This window comes from Apteryx rowi, unplaced genomic scaffold, assembly GCF_003343035.1.
Source record: "Apteryx rowi isolate R43461 unplaced genomic scaffold, aptRow1 scaffold_197, whole genome shotgun sequence".
NCBI classification, from domain to species: Eukaryota; Metazoa; Chordata; class Aves; order Apterygiformes; family Apterygidae; genus Apteryx; species Apteryx rowi.
In genome coordinates this window covers 341,627-349,899 of record NW_020448274.1, presented here as the reverse complement: position 1 = coordinate 349,899, position 8,273 = coordinate 341,627, and positions in this window count along the sequence as shown.

Sequence of the window (8,273 nt, the reverse complement as noted above, 5' to 3'; positions counted from 1 at the left end):
GGCGCCCTGCCTGCGGGGGCGCGTGGCGGGGCCGGCAGCGCGGGGGTGCCCGCGGCTGCTGTGCGAGCGTTGCTCAAACCTCACGAGGGGGAAGGAAGGGAGTAGGCGGCACCAGTGGTTAATCTGGTGCGGCCCCTTGCAATATATCTCAAATTAGAGCCTCGGTGGGGCTAGTCAGAAGCTCACAAAGGGCGTAGAGGGTTTTGTTTTGTGGTTTTGGCTAGCAACGGCTCTTGCTGCAGAACTGTCTCTGAGCAAACTTCTGAGACGTTTGACTCTGATAGGGTTTCCCTAGAGAAATTTATCTGGGGAAGAGCATAGTCTTTTTCTGCCCTTTGTCCGATGATCTGGAAAGCCAAGCTTTGAGGGTCAGTGGCTGTAAGGCAGCTGGGTTATACGGTATGAGAGTTAAGGCTTTGCAGATCTCTTTTCTAAATCTCTTGGCATAGGCAGCAATGCCTGAGGAGCACCGTTTCTAACAAACATTTCTCAAGGCTTTAACAAGTGCATGGAGCCTTTAGAGTCACATCTYAATTACTCAGAATTTTTCCACGTCTGTGTGTGTGTGTGTATATACACAAACACACTCACTCATGCATATATATAGTAACAGTAACTATATATATATACTTGTAATAGCTGAACTTGGATTTGGCAGTACAAAATCTGGCAAGGTGGCGTTCTCTGACAGAGGGTCTCCTGAAGAGGGTAGAATTTGCTTCTTCCTTTTTGTTGAGATACAGTTTCTTCAGCTGATGCAAGGGTTGATTTGTGCATAAGGTTTGCATCAATAATGCAGAAAGGTCACTGCAACTAAGCCTTTAAATCATCTTTGTTCTCCCATGCTGGCAGAGCTCTAAGAGTTTATGCAGAGCAGGAATAAGTCAGGTGCCCTGCATATTGATTTTTTCAGCATCATACACGTTCATGTCCCCGTTCATGTCCATTCCCATCCATGTCCTCCAATACCAGAACAGTCTCCTTCAGATTAAAATTTTCCTTTATAAAACATCCCAAGAAATATAATTGATGGCAAAGGACTGGGAACAGAATTGGTTCGTTAAGCCCTCCTGTGTGCTAGAGGAAGACTCAGGATTCCTGTTGGCTGTATGACACCACACACATCACATACAGAGTGGAGTCTTCTCCAGCGTTGAAAGAGTGGACACCCTTCATATACTTGAAGCCTCCTGTGCTCCATCTGTAAGCCTGTTTATCTCATGTACAAAAAGTAGGGAGTCATATACATGTATAAATAATGAATGCACAGTGATACCTACGCAGCTGGAAATCCACCACTTTTATAATTAAGCTACAACCTACAGTTTTGTGGACTTGTCTGAGAKAGAGACAGTACCAATCTGTTCTAAGAGATTGAAGCCACAGCATTTTATTTATCTGTCAGCCTGCTACAACCACATAAAATGATGGAATTAAGAGACAAAATCCAGTTCAGGTAAGGCTGTTTAGAAATGGCAAAAGATCTTTGGCTTTTAATGTAAAAAACTTGGCTGGAGCTTGAAAGCTGGTTTATCTGAATCTGTTAGGCCTGAAGAGACATATCTCTTTGAGAGGAAGAAAAAGGGGTGGAGGGAGATGGCAGCTGTCTCAAGGTATGAAAAAACTACTTTGTAGTTCAAAATAGCTCGCTCTGGAAGGGTGGTGGAGCAGGCAGGCATGCAGCACCATTCCCTGTAAGAAAGAAATCCTTATGTTTACTTGATTTAGTAGTTGGCTGTACAGCATCTTTTAGTGAGGCAGATTTTATCTACCTGGAAGYCACGTGGACAGATTAGTGTTAGGTAGAAGTAGAAGTGTATGGCTAAACTCTGCCAGGAATGAAGCTGATGAGACAGTCTGACTGGGGACCTAACTCGAACTTTACCATCTAGTGGAAACTGCAGAGGTTCTGGCAGAGATCACTTGTTTTGACTGACTTTACATTATGTCCTGTATAGGACTGGCTTCTGCCTTTCCTGCTGAGTCATTTTGGATAGAGTATTAAAGCAATTTGAAGATGTATTGAATACCTTTGCAGGATTCCTTCTCAACTCTGGGCTTCTTCAGGGCTTGTCATCTGCTAATGGCACATCCCATGCTTATGAGATGATCAGGCAGGGAAAAAAAAACAATTATTAAACTATTTCTCCATGAGCCGTTATTTTCTGATACTCATGATATAAGTCACAGAAGCCACAAAGCAACAGAAGGGGGAAGAGGCAAACAAAAAGTAGAATTTAAAGGAACAGATCAAGCAAAGAACCAACCAGACATACATTCATTACTCTAAAGTTTGTCTTGCTATAATAGTATGCTAGCACTAGATTCTTCCCGAAATAGTACTGTGGGATTTGCTAGATTATTGAAAGTGGTGTAGTAAGAGATTTCAGAAATGGTAAGGTTAGTAATAACAAACTATGAGGAAACTGAATATTGAGGATACATTTTAAATAAATCAAGTCTCATATTTGCTTTATATTTGGAAACAATGATTGGTGAGTAATTAGGAATTCCAGGAAAAATATATCTATTTAAACTTTAAATAATAGGACTAATCTGCTGCATCTATAAACATTCAGAGTCTTCTCTTCTTCTCTCCCTAGCTAATTCTTTGCTCTCCCTCCAGAAAGAAACCTTATTCTCACATGGTAATAACTTGGAAAATGTGATAGTTGTAGTGGAACAGGGATTTGTATCTTGAACCGTGCTCTTGACTATGAGAAAACTTCTATATTAAGTAAAACCTCTAATTAAGGGGAAATTGCTGGCTTATTCTTTGGGAAGGGCTTTTCTACATGTTTTCATGGCAGAAGTAAAATAAACAGAGCTCTGAAAATAGTCTTGACATGTTAATATTGGCTGATGAAAAATCCAGATGATAATCCTTTGTATTTTTATGGCACCTTTTGTCCAACAGCCCTTCGCATGTTCAAAGCTTATTCATTGGTGTTCATTTCTTTCTGTTAAAAACTAAAAAAGTAAATTAACCCAAGAACATACCTGATCCAGCAGTTTTCCCTGGCTGAAGGTATGCTTTTATAAAGTCAACTGAAGTGTGAAAAGGCAACTGATGGACATGTGCAAGAAGACAGGAGAAAGGAAGAAATAGTCAGAAGTGATTGAAAACCTCTTGAGGTGGCAGTTCAGTTCTGTTTCAGGGATGGTGCTCCCTTACTTTCAGTTTCTGAAGCTGAGTCATCAAGACCCTGTTAGACTCTAAATATGTTTTAGAAAGAGGAGGTAACGTTTGTTTATAGATGAAAAAGTAAGAAATGAGAAAGCATGAAAATAAACAGTGTTCAATAGGAGAAACAATTTAAAATTAATTGAGACTAAGGCTTGCAAGTAGGACCAGGATTTCAGGGAATATGTGTTACTAACCTGTGGACCACTACCACTATCAAAAAGATACGCTAGTGTAGATGTTATTATGTGACATCTAGCTGGGTCGCCATTCTGATGTAACAGTCAAGTTGCAGTAGAACAGAAGACAATGTAGAATACATGCTTCCAAAAGCCAAAGCAATATACAAAGCTACAAAGCTGCATTTTATTSTCTTTGCCAGACATTTATCTTGTGCTTGCTCTCTCTGAGGGAATTAACTAAACTGACCTCTTGACTGGATTTGAAATTACAGGTCCCATTATGCAATCGGCATACTCTGCAATTGCATAACCTGCAAATTCTGCATACTCCTGAAGGGCTGTAAGTACCGGTATCTCCTGTCACCTCCTAGAAGGCAATTTGCAAGATTAAGTCTATAACCTCTATTAGGAATTCTGCCATTTATCAAATGTTTAATGTCACTGGCTAAGAGCTGAGCTGTAAATGAAACAAAAATTTGAGCTGTAGTGCTTTAGAAACATATTTCAAAAAATTTTAACCTACGCGATGCACAGGTTGTTTGAAACAAAGATTTGATGTTAGGATCTATTATGTTGCCACCAGTACCAATTATTGGCACTGGTGATACTGATTTATACAAGATTATCTCAATCATTATAGTGTGGGTTTTGATTTTGTGCCAGATTGCAGTGAGTCTGCATGTAGTGTGTGTCTGCATGTAGCATGAGTCTGCTCCAAAAAGGCTTTGATCACCTGTCAAACATACTTTAGTCAGAAACTGCCAACCAGAATGTCAACCAAGAATGATTTTTGGCTAACAGTTCTTTTAGCTTTTTTTCCCTTCCCCTGAAGCCTGAAAAAAAAAAGATATTTTCAATGGAAAATAAAATAAAAAACTATTATTTTGTTTAAAATGCAAGTTAGATTGAAACCTTATGTGCAGACATCTTAAGGTTTTTCTACAATCTGTTAGTTAAATGTAAAAATAAAGTTCATTGTGATACCAACGCATGCCACCCTATCACAGGGTTTGCTTTGCTAGCTGTTGCTTCAAAATGTGCAGAAAATATTCTAAATGTCTCAAGCAAGACCAGATTTTGAGAGAGGTAATATCTTTCATTATAGTCATGTAGAAAAAGTAAACCAGCCTCTAATCTGAAGCAGCAAACTTTACAGCTTAATACAGTTTGAGAACAATTACTCTGAGTATGTTACTTAAGACACAGAGTTTCAGCTACTGCTTTAATATCAAGCAAATTGCCTCTGATAAGTCTTTCCTTTTCGTGACCTCTGCGTTTTCCAAGCTTTCAGACTCTTAAAAGTAGTAATTTCTGTTTTGTTGCAAAGCTAAAAATGATGAGAGGCCTTGTATGCCATGAACTATACAGAATAGCCTCCTCCACTGTGCTGCTGTACTTTTTGAATTATTGTTATGAGCAGTAAGTGGGAACATTGAAGAGTCTGGTGAAGCTGAGGCCCCCTTTTCTTTTGCTTGAGTTAGGCTGTGTGGGGTTTCTGCTCTGGGGGAGTAATGTATGTGTGTTAGAGAAGCTCAGAAGGCATCAGAGACGACGCTTTTCCTGCTTTCTGTGTGGGTGGGGACAGTGCTGACCTGTTTTGTGTTCTTCTCTACTGTGGCTTTTTTGGTTAGCTCATATAAACTCAGTTTCTCTGTTCGTTGTTTTTTTTTTTTTTAACATGTCTGTAACACTGAAAATTAGACTTAAAAGACAGCATAAGACGAATAACCAGTAAACTGGCCTAATCATTATTGATTATATTCCTGGTGGAGGGAACTTAATCAAATCAGGTCATTTAAGTTAAATATCAGTCAATATATTTATTAGTTAACTTCAATAAACTTTAGAAAATCTACCGCTAATAGGATCCTATCGCTTTTAGCATTGTTCTTCATTTAATTTTTAAGTATTATTTTTAGGAAGAAGAGACGAGGGCTTCAGCAAAAAGTGCAGTAAGCTATGTAACTAAAACTACTCTGTTATTTGTAATTCCAAATTCCTGAATTCCTAAACAGTTTTTAATAGTTTTTTGCTTTTTGATGTTTAGTGTGTAGTGAAATTACACTTTCCAGCTCCTCTTTATAAACATATGGTATGGAAAATTCTTTCCCCTCTTAAATGAGATCTGATTCTTTTCTTCTGAAATCACAGGACTCCAGAAGTGGAAGCTTTATGGAGGGTGGGGGAAAGGATTGAAAAAGTTTTGATTAAAATCTTCAGCACTGCAGAGTCCTCTTAGACAAAATTGAAGAGCTGAAGCAGGAGGAGCTGTGCTGTGGTTTGATAGCTTCATAGCTTCCCAGAATGCAGATAAGGTATGTCCCTGTCCTCATCACCGTAGAGGTGGAGACCTTGATCCATATGCATTAGGAGTACCTAGTAGCAGTCACTCTGAGTGAATGGGTATAGTCACTCTCCTAAAACTTAAGAATTTGCATACATGTTGGCAGAATCATGCCATCAGAGACAGCACAAACAAATGTATGCTGGAATATGCAAGCTACAGGATACATTCATGCTCCTTGTAACATGCTATTTTTGTTAAACCCTGAAACTGAGTTTTCTCTTTATCACAATGATAATTCTCATAGCTTTTAATTCACCCAAATATAATATTTATGTAACAGGTACAGAAGTTTCAAATACTCCCTGCAGTGATTCATACTCAGAATTGAATGCCTTGGTACTTCAATAAAAAAGTATGTTGATCCAGAGAGAGGTAGTCTTGGATATTTTTCTTTGGGTAGGAAGGAAAAGAACATTCTAAACCAAAACAGCCTGCAAACATTTTTAGTTCCTTGCATGTAGGAGAGCTTCTTTCAGAACATGATTGTTTTTCAGTCTGCAAATATTTTGTTTAGAGTAGAGGAAACTGCATGCAGAAAACATAGGGTTTAGACAAAGGAAGGAAAGCCACCAAAACTCAAAGAAGCTTACTTGTCTGAAATAAGAAGGAATATCAAGAGTCAAATTTTGCATGTCTAGAATTTGTGGAATATTTATTTGGGAATAACCATTTTTGCCTTTAGACTTTTTCAATCTGAGTATGTATCATAATCCTACAGTTTTTCTGACACCTAAAGTGATATACACTCTTAACTCCTACACTGTAAACTGCCCTGCTAGATGTGTCCAATGGAATATGTGAGAGAGGAGCTACTGGGGTATCATGCATCTTGAGTATCCGTTGGTCCTGTTACTACATAAATTTTATCTGATGCTGGTAATAATGGAGTTAAAATGTCTTTTTCACTTGAGCTTATGTCACACCAGAAAGATTCAAAGATGAAGTCCTGAAGGTGACTTTTTAGCAGCAGTTTTGACCTGGCAGGCATTTCCACACAGGATTTATCAGGTTTTTTATATATATATATATATATATATGTGTGTGTGTGTGTGTGTGTGTATATGTATATATGTATATATGTATATATGTATATGTATATATAAAACTTCTATAATGATACCAGTACTCCCAGGGGAAAAAAAAAAAAAATTATGTGAAAGTAGCCCAAAATAGATGAGTATGTGGTATGTGAATTTCAAAGTGAAAAAGAATGGTAATAGGTAGATTTTACTTTTAGGTCTGTTTCTGCAGTTGTTAATATATTTCCAAATATGCCTGTACTCAGTAAGCTGGGAAAGGATTCAGCAAAGATAACTTATCCTATTTGAGTTTTACCTTCCCATACAAAAATTTAATTTAAAAAAGGAAAGATTCCTTGTGAAGCAAAGAATGTGTAATATATATCAGTAGTGAAAAATCTAGTCAGCTATAAAGACAATGTAAGTTGTTTCAACAATAACTGATGTCAAATTATCCTAGTTAATTTACCCAGTTTGATTCAGGCTTTGTAAACCTCACAAGTGCCAGAAAAAACGGCATTTTTTGCTTCTTCATTGTTCCAGCTTCCTCTTTAGCTTGTTTCACCTTCTTTTGGTTATGAGAGCTGCTGGAACAAACAGTAAGCTGTATTTTAGAATTTCAATTTACAGTGTAAGACTTTGCTGTAATTATTGTATTTTGATTAATTCAGCTGCAAGTTAGAATTAGTAATGCTAGGACGGCTTTTTAAAAGAAAAAATTTTGATTTCGTTTGGTTTTAAATAAATCAAAGGAAAAAGAATAAGTAATAAATTGTATTTTACATCAGTAAGACTCCAGAAGGCGCATTGCTAAAGATTGCATAATTGCTGGAACATAAAGGTTTCAGGGAATAATGTAAAATGGTTTACTGTGAGGATGTTGGGTCTTTCTGACTATTTAGATAGCTTATATTCCTCTGACTGACTTCCTCTATTATTTGAAAAAAGCCTGTCAGAGGAAATTTTAATCTATTTGTATGGACCCCATTCCCATGCCTTATAACATTTAGTGTGTTTGTCCTCACATCAGCCTTGTGGGTGATGTTAACTGCACTGAGACACTAAGTGACTTATCAGAGGTAACCCAGGAAAAGTGTTACACTTCCCTATTCTTTCCTAGCTTGTTCTTCCTTGTGCCAAGTTACTTTTGATTCCCTGGGATAATGTGGAGGTTGGGTAGGTAGAAAAGGCTACTCAGGGTGCACTGAAAATGTGGGCCCTTTGCTGAATGGGGTGGGTGCCCTGGTGACGAAGGATGCAGAGAAGGCGGAGTTACTGAATGCCTTCTTTGCTTCAGTCTTTACTGCTCAGGCCAGCCCTCAGGAGCCCCAGACCCTGGAGGCAAGAGAGAAAGTCTGGAGAAAGGAAAACTTTCCTTTGCTCGAGGAGGATCGGGTTAGAGATCATTTAAGCAAACTGGACACCCACAAATCCATGGGACCTGATGGGATGCACCCACGAGTGCTGAGGGAGCTGGCAGATGTCATTGCTAAGCCACTCTCCATCATCTTTGAAAGGTCATGGAGGACAGGAGAGGTGCC